Source organism: Melanerpes formicivorus, unplaced genomic scaffold (genome assembly GCF_026170545.1).
Source record: "Melanerpes formicivorus ecotype bairdi unplaced genomic scaffold, bMelFor1.0.p_v2 SCAF_3, whole genome shotgun sequence".
Lineage (NCBI taxonomy): Eukaryota > Metazoa > Chordata > Aves > Piciformes > Picidae > Melanerpes > Melanerpes formicivorus.
Window position 1 is genome coordinate 2,070,960 of NW_027142355.1, and position 18,622 is coordinate 2,089,581.

The window sequence follows — 18,622 nt, forward strand, 5'->3', positions numbered from 1 at the left end:
TTTACATTCACACAGAACCCCCTCTGCTCCATCTTGTGCCTATTGCCCCTTGTCCTATCATTGGACATCACTGAGAAGAGCCTGGCTCTGTCCTCCTGACGCTCACCCATCACACATTTATAAATATTAATGAGGTCACCTCCCAGTTTCCTCTTCTCCAAGCTAAAGAGATGCACATCTCTCAGTCTTTCTCAAAAGGGAGATGTTCCACTCCTTAATCACCTTTGTGGCTTTGCACTGGACTCTCTCAAACCGTTTTCTGAGGCCTTTCTTGAACTGAGCGGCCCAGAACTGGACATATTATATCAGATGTGGCCTCACCAGAGCAGGCTAAAGGGGTCCCTCAGCATCACATTTCTGCATCTTTTAAACACATCCAGCAACGTGGATTCAACCAGCTCCATGGGAGGCAGGGTTGGCCCTTCTGTAATTTTAAAGCATATGACAGTGGAAAGATGTCTTCTACAAAGTAACTCAGAGGTGTCAGGGGTACAGGGGATTCTGCAATCCCAGCCTAGTCCATGGTTCTTCTCCCAGAAGAAGGCTGAAAGGACCCAGGTCAGCCCCTCACTTTCTGCCAGGACACCCTGGCAGTGGGTCAGCTGAGAAAAGGAGGAATTTCTACAACCATTCTTCACAGCAGAGCAAGAGCCAGGGCTCCCTGGCCGCAACATCTCCCCAGCTCTGCATATGCAGCAGTTCTCATAGTGACTCTCAGGCTGTGCTATCCTTATACCATCTCCTCCACCTGGCTTTGCCTAGTTTTCTGGCACATAGCAGTTGCCCAAGCACCCTGCAATACTTCCCTGTCTGGTAACCCATTTCCCTTGCAGCAGGAGCTACTTCACATACTGATCTTGCCCAGGTGGCCAAGAAGGCCAATGGCATTCTGGCCGGCACCAAGAATAGTGTGGCCAGGAGGAGCAGGGAAGTCATTGTGCCCCTGTACTCAGCACTGGTTAGGCCACACCTTGAGTACTGTGTCCAGTTCTGGGCCACTCAATTTAAGAAGGACATTGAGACTCTTGAACATCTCCAGAGAAGGGCAATGAGGCTGTGGAGAGGCCTCGAGCACAAGCCCTACGAAGGGAGGCTGAGGGAGCTGGGATTGTTTAGCCTGGATAAGAGGAGGCTCAGGGGAGACCTTATTGCTGTCTGCAACTACCTGAAGGGTGGTTGTAGCCAGGAGGGGGTTGGTCTCTTCTTCCAGGCAACCAGCACTAGTACAAGAGGACACAGTCTCAAGCTGTACCAGGTGAAGTTTAGGCTGGAGGTGAGGAGAAAGTTCTTCACTGAGAGGGTTGTTAGCCATTGGAATGTATTGCCCAGGGAGGTGGTGGAGTCACCATCCTTGGAGGTGTTCAAGAGGGGACTGGACATGGCAGTTGGTGCCATGGTCTAATAGTCATGAGGTGTAGGGTGACAGGTTGGACCTGATGATCTTTGAGTTCTTTTCCAACCTTGTTGATTCTGTGATTCTATTCTATCTTTCTAGGAAACCTAATCCTGAGAGAATCCACAGTTGGGTCATAAAAGAGAGACATTCAGGATTTAATCTGATACTTGACACACACGCACAAGACACACAATTCTGGTGCTCTGGCTGTTATTGGCTTGCTTGAGGCCTCACAACCAACTTACTTATAAGTTTATTTATATATATATGCACACATATGTATATACACACACTTATGTGTATATATATAAATATATATATAAATGTATATAAATATATATGCATTATATATGTATATATATAAAAACTGTATATGACACATATTTTGTAAAAATAAAAATACTGATTAATGCCATGAGAAAACTTTTTTTTAAACATTTTTTTCCACATGTGCTGAGCCCCCACAGTTTCCACTGACTTTTGCCTCAAGCTGAGCAGCAGAAACTTATGACTTTCAAAACAAAGGGAAGCATGAAAGAGTTGGCTCCAGTGTCTACCCCATGTATAATTTTCAGTTTAGTTGCTTCCTCCATACACTTCACTGCTGTCTCATGATTAGCTTAAGGAGTGTATTCCTTGGTCTCCCATTGTTTTTGGAGCAAGCCTTGGTCAAAGTATTTTTATACAGCGGGGGTGCTTATTCATCCAGGAAATAAATATTATCATATCTGACTCAGAAGGTATTGTGAGGATGCCATAATTATTTGGTGTTTGTAAAGTTCTTTAAGACATGCCTCATTAAAAGAATTAAACTGCAATTACTAGGGGTGAGGGGGTTGGGAGGGGTGTCTTAGTTTTCTTATCATTCCTTCCAGGGACTTCCCCCTTTTCTGGCCTGAACTTCCCAGTATATTCCCTCAGACTCGTTTAGCCTACTTTTAAAATTGTTACTATAATTTCAGTGCCAAAAGAAATGCTGAATCGTGAAACTGAGGGTTTGGAAAGCTTGATTTCTATTAAAGAAATGCACCCAACAGCATTTCAAGCTTCCTCTCCACCACTGCTTGCGGCGTCCCTCAGTTTGTGCGTCCGTCACACATTCAGGAGGGTTGCGCTGTGCTCCTGCCCCTTGGGCTGGTTGAAGGCTGCATACTGGGGTGGGTTTTTTCCACTAGATGGGGAATGTTTCCCTTTATAACTGTCAAAAAAAAGCACAGCTCCCCATGCCACATTTGGCATCTTCTCCCATCTAATCTTTCTCTGCGGTGGAAGCTTTCTTGACTCTTATCAGAAGGAAATCCTAGGAGCAGTGTTTTGTTCGGATTTCTAGTGCAGTTTACAGTAATTGTAACCATCCTGCCCCATCACAGCCCACGCACATTTCAGAGGTTTTATGAGTGGGTTATCCACATGGGTTACCCAACCAAACAGCGCATTTCCCATGCCACAGCAGTGGCTGGCACATGGAGAGCCTTCACCTTTCTAAATCACTTAGTCATTAACCCAAAGGAAACACCTAGCACCAACACTGAGCAATAGTTAGAGAATCACAGAATGACAGCATAGTAGGTGTTGGAAGGGAACTCTGAAGATCATCTAATACAGACCCCACTGCTAACGCAGGTTTGCCTAAAGAAGGTTGCACAGGAACACATCCAGGCGGGTTTTGAAAGTCTTCAGAGATGCAGACTCCACAACCTCTCTGGGCAGCTTTGTCACCCTCAAAGAAGTTAGTCCTTAAATTCAAGTGAAAACTGCTGTGTTCTAGTTTGTATCCATTGTGCCTTGTCCTCTCACTGGCCATCACTGACAAGAGCCCAGCCCTATCCTTTTGCACCCTGCACTTTAGATACTTATATGCATTGATTAGATCCCCTCTCAGTCTTTTTGCCAGCCTAAAGACCCCCCAGATCTCTCAGCCTCTCCTTGTAAGAGAAATGCTCCAGTACCCTAACCATCTTTGTGGCCCTCCATTGGAATCTATCTTGTAGTTTCATGTCCCTCCTGAACTAGGGCCCAGAGCAGGACACAATACTCAGGTGCTGCCTCACCAGGGCAGAGTAGAGGGGAACAAGAACCTCCCTTGACCCAACCTGCTGCCCACACTCTTCCTAATGCCCCCCAGAATGCCATTGGCCTTCTTGGCCGCAAAGGCACATTGCTGGCTCATGGTGAACTTGCTCACCAGCACTCATGAGTCTTTCTCTGCAGAAGAACAATGTTCTTCTGTGTTAACAGGGTTACATACAAATGAAAATTTGGCCTTGTAGAATTGGATGGCACCTGGAAGTTCAAACTTCCAACAAACTAAACCTGAGAAGTGATGTTTCAGAAGACCTGGTTTCTGCATCAAAACCCTGAAACATCATTCTTCAAAAAAATAACTGTGACTGCAATCGTAGAATGCAAAATGCTATGAGTGAGAAAGTGCCCCTGTACTCAGCACTGGTTAGGCCACACCTTGAGTCCTGTGTCCAGTTCTGGGCCCCTTATTTAAGAAGGACATTGAGTCTCCTGAATGTGTCCAGAGAAGGGCAAAGAGGCTGGGGAGAGGCCTCAAGCACAAGCCTTATGAGGAGAGGCTGAGGGAGCTGGGATTGTTTAGCCTGGAGAAGAGGAGGCTGAGGGGAGACCTTATTGCTCTCTACAACTACGTGAAGGGTGGTTGTAGCCAGGAGGGAGTTGGTCTCTTCTCCCAGGCAATCAGCACCAGAAAAGAGGACACAATCTCAAGCTGCACCAGGTGAAGTTTAGGCTCGAGGTGAGGAGAAAGTTCTTCACTGAGAGAGTTGTTAGCCATTGGAATGTGCTGCCCAGGGAGGTGGTGGAGTCACCATCCCTGGAGGTGTTCAAAAGGGGATTGGACATGGCACTTGGTGCCATGGTTTAGTGGTCATGAGGTCTGTAGTGACAGGTTGGACTTGATGACCTTTGAGGTCTTTTCCAACCATGTTGATTCTATGATTCTGTGATTCTAAGTTTCAGCACATTTTCTGAAATAGCACTCAATTATGCAAAGACAGTTGACTACTGTCATAAAAAATGAAAATTGTCCCTCAAAATATACTTGTTTCCCAACATGATTCTGTCTTCTACCCAGGATCTCAACAGCCAGAGCTTTTCTTTTCACAAAGTTACATGGAAAAATTGCAAGATCACAACCATGAACATGATCACTTATCTCATGCAATCAGTAAAAGTAAAAGGCCTTTGAAAACACCTCAGAAATTAAATATTAGGGCCTAAATTAATGCCAGTTTTAAGGACAGCTTGAGCTGTCCTGTGTGTCGACAGCTCTTTTGGGGATGGCGTTAGAGGGTCTACCTCCATCTGAACCAGCTGATGTTGTATGGTGGCGAGGGCAGGGTGCTGCCCCACTGTGACACACCAGTGTACTCTGAGAAATTACTCTTCTGGGTCTTTAGAGTCATAGCTTGAGGTTTTCCCATCAAGAAATAGAAAGTCAGAATAGGAGATGACAAAAGGGAATGAAGAGAAAGAATAAGTGAGAATGTAAGAGGGAAGTGAATGTGAGAGAAAATGAACTTGAACAGAAGAGTCCTTTGTTACAAAAAAAACCCAGCCAAAATAACCAAAACACCCTGGAGGCGCTCAAGGCCAGGTTGAATGAGGCCTTGAGCAACCTGCTCCAGTGGAAGGTATCCCTGCCTGTGATAGGGGGGTGGAACTAGATGATCTTGAAGGTGCCTTCCAACCCAAACCGTGCTATGAATCTATGACATAAAATTTGATGCAGTATTGCTTTTCAGAAGATAAATGTATTCCTCATTCATTATTTGCTTTCTTGAGCCTCTATTTTATACTTGCAAATGTTGGCTTTTCCTCAACCCAAGCACATTAGATTAGTAATTAGTAATTTCTTTCAAATGTCATCATCTCCTTGAACCTTCAGCTGAGTTTCACATATAGGAAGGTCACCACTTGAGCTGTAGTTTATGGAAGATCTTGGGGTCTTTCCCCCAAGTGGACAACAAATAAAGTAAATCTTTGTAACATACTGTTGTACAACCACGTGCACTGCATGGGGGAAAGTTTATTTTTTGAATTGTTATTAGAAGAATCTGAATTCTAATAAAATTATGGAATAGTACTCTCTACACATAGATGTACAGCCAGAACTAACTAGTCCTCAGAGTTATCCCCTAGCTCCCATACAGGCACAGAGGTATACTGAGATTTCATAGAATCATAAAATTGTCAAGGTTGGAAGGGATCTCAAGGATCATCTAGTTCCAACCCCCCTGGCATGGGCAGGGACACCTCACACTAGATCAGATTGCCCAGAGCCCCATCCAGCCTGGTCTTAAAAACTTCCAGGGATGGGGTTTCTACCACCTCCCTGGGCAACCTGTTCCAGTGTCTCACCAACCTCATGGGGAAGAACTTCTTCCTAACATCCAATCTGAATCTACCCACTCCTCCAAGGACCTCAAAATGCAATTACAACAAATACATACATTTATACATATATATATATAAGTATTTTTAATATACAATATAGAAAGTATAGATAAAAGGAGAGATGAAAGCAACAACACATTTCATACAGACAAAGATTTTCAGCAATTTGGTTTTAACCTTTTGATTAAAATAAAGTAATAATTGCTCTAAAAATTCTTCTCCATCAATCCCTTCTCCTTGAAAAAATACTGTGGCTTCAGGAGCTACACCTTCTCTTCCAACACCCTCTCCCATTTGTATTTCTGACTGCACAGCAGCACATTTCCCCCCTCAAACCACTGAGTCACCCTTCCTGCAAACCTTCTGAATAGGTGCCCATAGGGTCACCGTCATCTCACCCTGCTACTTGATATTCACCTGAAGCTGCTGTTGGGCAGGGGGTTCATTTTCAGCAAGGAATGAAGGGATTTAGGTGGCTGAATCCCATTAAGAGCAGAGGAGCTGCACAGCTTAAACCTTACCCCCACAGCCTCTGACAAAAAAAAAAAAAATTAAAAAACAAAAATCCCCATAATGGAGTCTTTGTTAGGAATAACCACCGAGATGTTTCATGGTGACATTGCAACTCATCTGAAACACGACACCGCTGCCAAACGGTTGACTTAATTAAGAATTCCTCAATAAATATTTTGAGCGTGCATCAGTTGTATCAATTGGCAGAAGTGTCCCAGGCTCTGAATGCCATCTGCATATGTTTAGGCTTTCAGTTTTGTTTTCCACCGCTGGCTTTAGGAGATCATTGCTGGGGGGGGGTGTTATTGAAATGGAAATCTAATGAGGGTGAGCAGTACCATCCTGCGGTGCACTCCTCTCTGCTGGGGCTCTGAGTTGAAGCTTCAGCCTGGAGGCCATGGGCAGCAATGTGTTCACTCACATTAAGTGAAAGGCAGAGATTTCTTTGAGGAGGTCACAGCTGCTGGATTAGGCTTGAGGTGAGGAGAAAGTTCTTCACAGAAAGAGTAATTTGCCATTGGAATGTGCTGCCCATGGAGGTGGTGGAGTCACCGTCCCTGGAAGTATTCAAAAAAGGATTGGATGTGGCACTTGAAGCCATGGTTTAGTTGTCATGAGGTGTTAGGTATTAGGTAATAGGTTGAACTTGATGATCTCTGAGGTCTTTTCCTGCTTGATTCTATGATTATACAGTGCCACTGCCGGCATGGCAGGTGTGAAAGTGGTGAGATAGGTAAGCCTGAAGGATAACTCACACAAAAGCAGAGCATGCCTTAGCCTAAACACTTTGAAGAGGGGGAACAAAGACCCCATGCCTGTATGCAGTGGTGATGGGGGCAGGAGAGAATGAGATAAGTCTTGGATTCACTCCTTTCCCTGCCTTCCAGCTGGGAGGCACAGGCTCACAGAATCATAAAATGTTTTGATTTGGTAGGGATCTTAAAGATCATCTGGTTCCACCCCCCCTGCAGCAAGAAGGGACATCTTCCACTAGATCACATTGCTCAGAACCCCATTCAGTGTGGCCTTGAACACTTCCATGGTTCATTGATCAATCGTCATTAGTTCATTTTGGAGGAGTTTGCTTTTCTACCAAGGGAAAAAGAAGCCCTCCATTTGTCATGGCTTGGCGCTGTGCTGTGACGAACCTGTAGCAAAGCTGGCTGCTAAACCTCTCTACAAGTACCTGAAGGGAGGTTGGAGGAAGGAAGGGGCCAGCCTCTTCTTCTTGATTGTAAGTGACAGGACTGGAGGAAGTGGTTTCAAGCTGCACAGGAGAGGTTCAGGCTGGATGCTAGGAAGTATTTCTTCACTTTATTCAAACATTTATTCAAACAGTGGAATGGTCTGCCCAGGGCAGGTCTCTTCCAGCTGGATGTTTTCTGTGATTGTGTGATCCTGTGTACCTGTTCTAAGAACCTTCCCTTTGCTGCAGGGTTTTTCCTGTTTCAAAAGCATCTCCCTGTAATGGTCTGAAGGTGAAACACCAATTTATCTGCACTACTGTGGGCAGGGAGGGCAGAAGCCAGGCTTACACCAGCAGACACTGTACAACTGCTGTTACCACGGCCAGGGTGCGAATTTTCAGCTGCAATGAAGCAATGATGTGAAGATGGTGGCTACAAACCTGGCAGTGAAAGATTAGGTTTTGGGAGGAAGGAAGGGAGACACTGCCTAACAAAGAATTGTCCCCAAGTCACAGCACTGGAGGCCTGCACCTTGCCCCTAGGATCCATGCTTGCAGGCTGCAAGGGATCCTCAGTGTCCACATGTTTTTAGCTGGTTGGAAATGATACTTTTATGCAGTCCACGAGGATGTGGCATTTACACCATTAATTTTCTAGTGTATACAAAAAACTAAAATCCTCACCAAGTATCAGAAGCAGCACTGCTGCTGTGAACTAATGAGATGAAACAGAGATGGTAAAAGCCAGCAGAGGACCTTCCTCTTCAAGGAGGGTTTGTAGCTTGCACTGCATCTTTAGTTGCTCAGCAAAACCATAGGTCCTGGCCCCAAAACAGAGGGGAGTGGTACTCACTTTGGATTCTTAATGCAGCAAGCTTCAAGTGAAGGCCCAAGAGCCCTATCTAAATAACATTATGGCACTGGAACAGGTTGCCCAGAGAGGCTGTGGAGTCCTTCTCTGGAGACATTCAAAACTTGCCTGGATGCATTCCTGCGCAGCCTGCCCTAGGTGATCCTGCTTTGGCGGGGGGGTGGACTTGATGATCTCTGTGATTCTGTAGTAGGGCTAGAAGTGGTTAGAGAGAAGATTTTACTCTCCAACTCATCAGCTGGCATAGATCCAATCAGTGGCTGGTACCAACCTTCCACTGAATTTTCACTAGTCATGTCAGAGTAAGGCACAGCAAAAGCATCTAAGGTTCAGGAGTGTTTCTGGCATAATGTCTCCTGCAACTTATCCTGAAAACGACAATCCAATCTCAATGTAAGTTGACTCAGTTTATCTGCTCCATGGCTGGTCTACTACAAAAATTTGTATTCATGAGTCAGTGATCACAGAACTGCTTTAGCTGAAAAAGACCCTTAAGCTCATTGAGTCCAGCTGTCAGCCCAGCACCACCATGGCCACTGAACAATGTCTCAAAGTACCATGTCTGTACATTGTTTTACACCGTCAGGGATGGTGACTCCACCACTTTCCTGGGCAGCCTGTTTCAATCCCTGACCACTCTTTCAGCCAAGAAATTTTTCATAATATCCAGTCTAAACCTCCCCTGCTGCAACTTGAGGCCATTTCCTCTCACTCTACCACTGGATAATAAGGAGAAGAGACCAAGCCCCACCTCACTACAGCCTCCTTTCAGGTAGTTGTAGAGAGCAATGAGGTCTCCCCTCAGCCTCCTCTTCTCCAGTGTAAACAATCCCAGTTCCCCCAGCTCTCCAGACCCTTCAGCTTTGTTTTGTTGACGTTCTCTGGACACACTCCAGCACCTCATTGCCCTTTTTGTAGTGAGGGGCCCAAAACAGACCCTAGTATTTGAGGTGTGGCCTCACCAGTGCCCAGCACTGGGGGATAATCACTTCCCTGGACCTGCTGGCCACACCATTGCTGACTGAGGCTGGGATGCTGGTGGCCTTCTTGGCCACCTGGGCACACACTGGCTCATGTTCAGACAACTGTCAACCAACACTCCCAAGTCCTTTTCTGCCAGGCAACTTTCTAGCCCCTCTTCCCCAAGCCTGCAGCGTTGCATGGGGTTGGTGTGACCCAAGTACAGGACCTGGCACTTGCCTTTGTTAAAACTCATACAGCTTACCCTGTTCTATCAATCCAGCCTGTCCAGAGATCCCTCTGCAGAATCTGCCTACCTTTGAGCAGATCAACATTCCCACACAATTTGGTGTAATATGCAAACTTACTGAGGGAGCACTCAAGTCCCTCATCCAGATAATTGACAAAGACATTTAACAAGACCAGCCCCAAAACTGAGCCCTGGGGAACACTGCTTGTGACCAGCTGCCAGCTGGATTTAACTCTCTTCTCCACCACAACAACTTGTGATGTAACACTTGATATGGAATAGATATCTTGAAGACCTGTTATATCTCTAGTTTACCTGTATTCAACTTTATTTACAGCAAGGGAAGGCCCATTGAAAACAGAAATGCCTCTCATCTTGAAGGTCTCTTCCAATCTGGTTTATTCTATTATTCTATGTGTCCTACCACAGAAATCATTCTGGCAAACTCAACATTTCCATCTACACTGGACATTTGCTGCCTCACAGCAGGCAAAGCTTTTTCTTTCTTATCTCAAATCACATTATTCTAGGGGCATCTTATTGTATGGTGGAGAACATTCACATCTTGTATGTATAAAAATCAGCAACAGTGAAATAGGATGTTAAAATATCTGAAGAATGGGAGACATTGATTCTAAAATTACTTTGGTTTCAATAAGTGTTTGGTTAACCCAGAGTGAACTGGCAGGCCTGTGTTGGTAGCTGAAGGAAGGTAAAAACTCTTCTGGCATACACAGGGCAACCCATGAAAAGGATAGAATATTTCTGCTTTGGCCTTGGCAGTGATGAGGGCAGTGACACACATGGCATAACTTAAATTTCCTGAGTAAGCCTATTGAAAAAGTGATCTCAGAATCACACAGAATGCTAGGGGTTGTAAAGGACCTCAAAAGATCATCTAGTCCAGCCCCCCCTGCCAGTGCAGGATCACCCAGAGTAGGTCACACAGGAATGCATACAGGTAGGTTTTGAATGTCTCCAGAGAAGGACTCCACTACCTCTCTGGGCAGCCTGCTCCAGGGCTCTGTCAACCCCACAATGAAAAAGTTTTTCCTTATGTTCATGTGGAACCTCCACTGCTCCACCTTGTGCCCATTGCCCTTTGGACATCACTGAGAAGAGCCTGGCTCCACCTGTCCTACTGACACTCATCCTTCACACCTTTATAAACATTAATGAGGTTACCTCTCAGTCTCCTCTTCTCCAAGCTAGAGAGACTCTGCTCCCTCAGCCTTTCCTCAGAAGGGAGATGTTCCACCCCCTTCAGCATCTTTGTGGCTCTGCGCTGGACTCTTTCAAGCACTTCCCTGAGGTCCTTCTTGAACTGAGGGGCTCAGATCTGACTCCTTTTAAAAACCCAGAACCCTGTCAGATTTAGAAATCAAACCGAAACACTTCTGTTTCATGCAATTGGGTTTTTCTTATGGCTTTACAAACACAGCCACAGGACCTACCTGTGTTATACCTGCAAAGTACAAAGCAGCTTCCACCATCAGCAACAAAAGTGTCCATTCTTGAATGCCAAGATGCCTGCTCACCACTTGTCATTGGTATTGATATCTAGGGCTATTATTTGCCTTCCACCCCATTTCTGTTTTCCATTAAAACTAGAAAGAGTCATGCTGATACCTAACAGAACACTTTGCTGAATAGTAATCCACCACAGTGGAGAGCAAAATTACCTTGCAGAATGACTGTGGTAGGATATTGCAGTTTTACAGTTCTGAAATACCAAAAGAGTTGGAAAAGACAAGTTTCAGATTTTCCATGTCTACACACACTAATCAATATCATGGAGAAATAAAAATGGTATACCTCAAGATGCAAAATGTATGATTTTTTATGCTTTTCATATAGCAAATAAGAATTAATAACCTCTCTCTGCCTCAGAATCACAGGGCACATCCAGCTGGAAGAGACCTCCAAGATCATCCAGCCCAGCCCTCAGCCCAGCACTAAAGGGCCAACACTAAACCATGTCCCTAAGCACCAGGTCCACATACAGCTTAAATACCTGAAGGGATGGTGACTCCACCACTGCCCTGGGCAGACCATTCCAATGTTTAATAACCCTCTGTGTGAAGGAATATTTCCTAGCATCCAGCCTGAACTTCCCCTGGTGCAGTTTGAAGCCATTTCCTCTAGTCCTGTCTCTTGCCACCAAGAAGAGGCTGCCCCCTCCTCACTCCAACCTCTCTTCACATAGCCGTAGAGAGCAATCAGGTCTCCCCTCAGCCTCCTTTTCTCCAAACTGAACAACCCCAGCTTGATGCTGTCAGATTTATTTCATGTCCTGTTTCTACATCCAGAATGGATGCAGATTGTTGGCTCCTTGGCATGCTCCCTATTTGGATGCAGAGCCTTGAGACCCAGACTTTTTCCTCCTCAATGGCCCACTTTCACCTTTCCCTTAAACCACACTAGTTGGTGTACACTCCTTTGTAGTGAACACATTTGCATTGTTTCCAAGAAACACAAAGTCCCAGGAGTAGAAAACATTGACCTTTACAGATCTGGTATGAAGACAGGTATTCTTTGCCCTTTTTAAGAGCAACTAGTTACATCACAATTTCTCCTGAGTGATCTGCTTTTATAATCAAGGGGTTTTTTTCTCTTCTAATATTTTCCTGCAATAACTTCAGAGGCCCTGTGCCTGTCCTGTGGTTATTGCTGTCATAGTGCTACCAGCAAGCAAAATCTCATGTCAGCATTCTTCAGTGGCAAGTTGGCACAGTCAAAAAGAGAGTCTGCAGAAAAGGAGCAGAGCAGCATCTGTTCAGTTTTAGATGGCATGGCAGATACAATCTCCCTCCAGTCTTTCGTGTTCGAGAAGCAGAGTAGTTGCAGAGCCTCTCAGATCAGGGCACTTCTACGCCATCACCATGAAGACCAGATTTAGGTGACCGGTCAAGAGTTGCAGTGTAAGCACCATAGACCTGAGATCATTAAGAGCTGACTGCATAGGTACTTGCCCTGCTCCCAGGACAGGTTTGGCAACCAGCTGGTTGTGCTATGGTTAGACAGGTAGTTTTAAGTGAGCTCACTAGCCTGGCAGCAGCATGAGCACACTCCTCAAACAGAGGCACCCTGAAAATCTCCTTCAGCCTGCCCTGCTCAGCCAAGATCTTGCAAAACCTTGATTTAAAGAGGCAAAATGCTGTTAGGACCAACATATTAAATACAAGAGTTCTATCATGGATTTAAATGTGCTAGGTGCATAGTTCATAGAACCACAGAATGCACTGGGTTGGAAGGGACCTCTAGAAGTCACCTAGTCCACCCCCCAGTTTACACCCTTCACGCTTTCCTGGTCATGTAGTCTTATTTGTGTCAGGGGGGAATTTACTATTAAGCCGGAAGTCAGCCTAAGGAAATGTAGAACATGTCTCTACATGAAGACTTCATAGTAAACACCAAAGCCCCACATGAATTGAAAAGGTAGAAACTTTGCACTAAGCCAGGTACCTAAGAAACAGAGAGTGCAGAAATGCTGCATTTGGTAGAGTTTGTGTATTTTTTTAAACAACTATTTGTCCTAAAGTAAATGAAAATAATAATAAAATTCAGCACATCAAACCAAATTGAAATGCACTTGTAAAACAAATTAATTTCATAGTCTACTAGTATATTTATTGATCTTGTGTCTTCTCATCAGATTTTGCTTGGTGACCTTTATCTCCTAGTGAGAAAAATATTTGCAGCCTTTCTGTAGCATCATACCCAGCTGGAAACAACACTGCTTGGTGCTTTTTATGGAGCAGTTCTGCATTCCTTGCAACCAGGAAAACTCCTCCTGGCTCTTGATGGCCATGCAAAGAGAAATTCTGATCCATTGGAGAGAGTTCATGCTTAACTTCCTCACATTCATTATCCCACTGAAGCTGTGAGACACTTTGTCTACATGGTATAGTACAGCCTCAGTCTCTGCTGTGCTTTGCTCCTCTGCATAAATCTGTACAGCCCTCAGTACAAACAGCCATACTAACAAGAACTGAATTTTATTCATGATGATACATGACCTTATCCCTTGTTGTGCTATCATTCTTCCTCACAGAAGTGCAAGCAGGTCAGTTAAATTCAGACACACAGCTCAAACATTCAGACAACACCCTGTCATTGTCACACTCAAACTACTGCCATCTTGATCTCCCCTCTGAGTACATCCCAACAGATCAATCACTCAAAATGTATTTTGCCTGGTCTCACTTCCTGGATTCCAGTCACACGTTTGGCTTATTTCATTCTGGAATGTGGTCTCTCCAGCCTCACATCCTCTCAGAGCATGAAGTCATTCTGTCAAAAAATGTATTGAAAGGGAAAGGGTACCTGCAGCACAGCCCTGCATCACCACCTCTTCTCAGGTAGATCATTGTGTCATAGCCTCCAGAGAACACAGTTCCCTATAGAGCTCACATGAGCCACAACAGGCACAGCCAGAGCAACGGTGTGATGAAGGGTAGTGGCAATATACAGGTCATGCTGGTCACCAGCTGAAAGGCTTTGAGATTAAAAGTTCTCTCCTCATTGACTTCCAAACATATTCCATTTGATTCCATCTAGTGATCAGGAACATGACCAGCTAAGGAGTCAGATCTGAGAACAGGTCTGGTGAGCAGTAGCTCAGGGACCTGGGGTTGTCAAGCCTGGAGAAAAAGGAGGTTGAGGAGAGACCTTCCAGCTCTTCCAGCTCCCTGAAAGAAGACTGGGGACAGGTGGGGGTTGGCCTCTTCTCCCAAGATGGCAAGTACCAAGATGAGAGGAAAAGGCCTCAGGTTGCACCAGGGGAGGTTTAGGTTGGATGTTAGAAGAAACTTCTTCACTTGTCTACAACTATTTGAAGGGTGGTTGCAGCCAGGAGGGGGGTGATCTCTTCTCCCAGGCAACCAACACCAGACCAAGAGGACACAGTTTCAAGCTGCACCAGGGGAAGTTTAGGCTCGAGGTGAGGAGAAAGTTCTTCACAGAGAGGGTTGTTAGCCATTGGAATGTGCTGCCCAGGGAGGTGGTGGAGTCACCATCCCTGGAGGTGTTCAAGAGGGGATTGGATGTGGCACTTGGTGCCATGGTCTAGTAGTCATGAGGTGTAGGGTGACAGGTTGGACTTGATGACCTTTGAGGTCTTTTCCAACCTTGTTGATTCTATGATTCTATGATCCTATGATTCATTTGAAGGGTTCTCAAACACTGGAACAGGTTCACCAGGGAGCTGGTTGCATCCCCATTCCTGAAAGTGTTTAAAAGCCAGGGAGATGTGGTGCTGAGGAACATGGCTTAGCACCAGACATGGTATAGTTAGAGAATGGTTTGGTTCGATGATCCTTGGGGGGTCTTTTCCAACCAAAATGATTCTGTGGTTCCTCTTCCACAATGTTATTAAGAGAAGGAAGAAGGGTTTGGGTTTAGCACACTATGAGACTCACCAGACCTTCAGGTCTGATCTCAGAAGTTGGACAGCACTGTACCATGGCTGCAGTTTGAGAAAGGTGTAAAACCAGAGGGTGGGGAACACTCTCAGAAACTGCAGAATGTGAAAATTATATTTCCTATCCAGGTTACTGTATTAAGCATGTGGGCTTCCTGCAAACAGAAACTGTTTTGTAATTGAACTCCCAACACTGGCACAGACCAGTGTAACACCCAGCAGGACTATCCATGAATTTCCAAGGTTTCTTCCAGCTGCCTATTTCAAAATTTGAGTTTTGTGGGATGTAAGAACCATGGTAAGAACCACACAGTAACTTTTCTACTTCCCTGGTTTGTCAAGCTTATTCCAGGTGTTCAGAAGGATTAACAAAAGCCCATTTTAGGGTTTTTTTTGCCCCTAAAGGAAGTTCCTACATTTAATAGGCAGCCATAAAACCCATGCATCTGTGTTATTATTCCAGTGGTCCATGGTGGATGTGTCCCTGGCTTTTGGCAAATCAGTATAAACTTGGAAAAGCAACTGGATGAAATACTTCTAAAATCTTCTCTCAGAAGCTCACACACATTGTCAATCACACACATACAAGCATTTACCTGTGTTTCTGTTATGTCTTGTATTGACCCTAATTCAGCAGCTTCTTGCCTCTTGCCTTCACACTGAAGATGTTGGCTATGGGCATCTTGCATCCCTCTCCCTCCCCCCTTTCCCATACCCCCCACCCCCCACCCCCCCCCCTAGTTCTCTTTCTAATAATTTGAAGAGTCATACAGTCCCTTGTGGCCATTTAATCCAAAGAGTGAATATATTTTGGAAGGTATGTGATGATAAATGTCTGGGATTCACAGCTGAGCCAGCAGAGATGGATGACATCTACAGGGTGTTGCATGCATAGTGCCAGTCAGGGAGCACTCAGCACAGGTTAAGCCTAGTTTCTCCCAGTGGTCACCCAGATGATGTGACATAGAATCATAGAATTGTCAGGGTTGGACTTCAAGAATAATCCAGTTCCAATCCCCCTGCCATGGGCAGGGACACCTCACACTAAATCAGGTTGCTCACAGACACATCCAGCCTGGCCTTTAAAACCTCCAGGAATGAGGCTTCTACCTCCTCCTTGTGCAACCTCTTCCAGTGCCTCACCACCCTGATGGTGAAGAACTTCTTCCTAACATCTAATCTGAATCTCTGCAACCAGCCAGTTGCCTAGACTCCTATTTCTAGTTTTGTTCCATTCCCCCTAGTCCTATCACAATCTGACATCCTAAACAGTCCCTCCGTAGCTTTCTTGTAGGCACCCTTCAGATACTTGGAAGGCCACAATAAGGTCTCCTAGAAGCCTTCTCTTGTCCAAACTGAATAACCCAAACTGTCTCAGTCTGTCTCCATAGGAGAGGTGATCCCTCTGATCATTCTTGTGGCCCTTCTTTGGACATATTCCAGCACATCCATATCTTTCTCATAATAGGAGCTGCAGAACTGGACACAGTACTCCAGGTGGGAGTCTCACCAGGGTGGAGAAGAGGGGAGTTAAGACAATCCTGGCAAAACAAAGCACATGCCTGTCTTGAAGCATACCAGCAGAGCACATGCATCAAGGGATCTGTAAGTACACGCCAGAGCATTCAGTTGGGCTGGCATGTGTAGGCACAGCAGTGTGTGGACCTGGTCACTGTGTGCATACACTGAAAGGTTCCTGATAGGGTATTATGAGACCCCCATACTGGATATTGGATGAGCTGCATTCCCCAGGGAGTTTTGTGAGAGAGCAATGTGGTAATTGCTTTCTGTCTGAATGGTGATGGCAAGGCACAGTACTAAAAACAGGAGTAAATAGGACAGAAAGTGACTTTGAGGAGATAGTAGTTCTTCCTAGATGATCCTTGAGGTCTCTTCCAACCTAGTAACTATGAATCATATTCTATGAATCATATGAACTCACATAATCCACCTTCCCTGAGGCAGGATCTTTCTCACTCTTGATAGATAATTTACTACTACTTATAAAAGCACCCTAACTTAGTTTCCCCTAAATTTCTACAATCAAAACTCAGTGCTTCTTCCCTGATGTCCAATAGAAATACAATATTTTGTTCCCAGAGGTCTTGCAACCATCTTTTATGTTTTGTTTTTTTTTTAATAAATCTTCTGCAGAGCAAATCAGTCTTCATTCAATATTTCCCCTCTCAGACATGAGACCTTTCCTATTGCTTTTTTCAACATTCCCTTCCACTAGTCCACGTTTTTCTGCACAAGAAAATAAACTCAAGGAAATACACTCCCCTCTCCTCCTTACAGTAATACAGTAATAAGAAAATTATAGTTTCCTACCCGTACATTTAGTGCCATCCTGGATGCTGCCTGCTTACCACTGGTCTTGAGCTGCCCTTAGCCCTACCTTGGACAATACTTTAATGCAGCTGAATATTTTATCACACTCTTCCTTGCTCATCAACATTTCATCTCAAACTAAACTCCAAAGTGTCTCTCCCTCCTTCATCCCACAGGCTGAAAAGGCACATAACAGAAAAGGCTCCTCTCATGTTTGGTCCAGTGGAGAGCTGTCCTGTATGAAAGGGATCACAGAATCATTTCGGTCAGAAAAGACCTTTAATATCATCAAGCCCAACCATTATCTAACTCTACCAAGTCTAGTACTAAACCATAATGACCAATTCCACTGGCTTAATTAATGATCAGAGACCTCAGGTCACTTGCAATACTGAGGCACCCAGATTATCCATTTTAGATTAACCGCCCCACCAGGGTAGCTATAGGAGGGGGGAAGGAGCTGCTCTGAGAAATCTTTGGTATCGTATTGAAAGTGAAACTTAATGTATTCAGTGTATCAAAAGCAATACTGGCTCAACACTGAGGCATTGTTTTGTATCCTTCATAGCAGTATAGGAAGAAAACAAAGAATAATGCTGCCAAATATGAAAATAGGTACTTGTGGAGGAAGGAGAGAAACGGTTGAGAGGTGAAGTGAATGTTTGCTCCTCATTTTACACTGAGTTTCCACTGCTTCTGACTTCTTCAGTCCCTGTATGGCCCTAGCAGAAGGCTATGTTGCAGCTGTGTCCAATGAGCCTTGCAAAAAATATTTTGACACCTTGAACTGATGTCTCACCCCCTCATTAGTGGAATAGTAGTAGTTGTGCAATTAGCATCTAGTTATCAGCATTCCTTTGATTTGCAAATCAAGGGTAGCTGCAGCAGCTGACTTGGAAAACAAGGGGCAGATGGAGGGGAAGTAGGTTAAAAAGTGTGGAAACACAATTTGCATAGACTCTGCTTGATGTTTATACTCCAGGGTTTAGTCTCTGTGACAGGATAAACTCTGGCAAGAAAAGGTATCCTCACTAAATACTTCAAATGCAAAAAGGTCATGCTTTAAATACTTCTGTTTTAAGAGTCTTAAAAATATTGCAGATCTTGGCTCCCACCCATACACAGCCTGAATAAAGCCAAAAGAAGTTTTGTTGCAGTGTGGAATGAAATTACACCAGAGGAAATGAGTTTCCCCATGTAAACCATAGGTCAAAGTAGGCTTTGACCTGTTTGGGTTTTGTTGCACATCTGAGAATCAGAACAAGTGGGCA

The 18,622-nt window shown here is 44.7% G+C and overlaps 1 protein-coding gene across 1 annotated transcript in view; it reads right to left on the minus strand.

The window, feature by feature from the left end:
• WNT7B (Wnt family member 7B) overlaps positions 1-18,622 on the minus strand; it is an 80,565-nt gene that overhangs the window by 61,088 nt on the left and 855 nt on the right. The gene's annotated exons all lie outside the window — the stretch shown is intronic.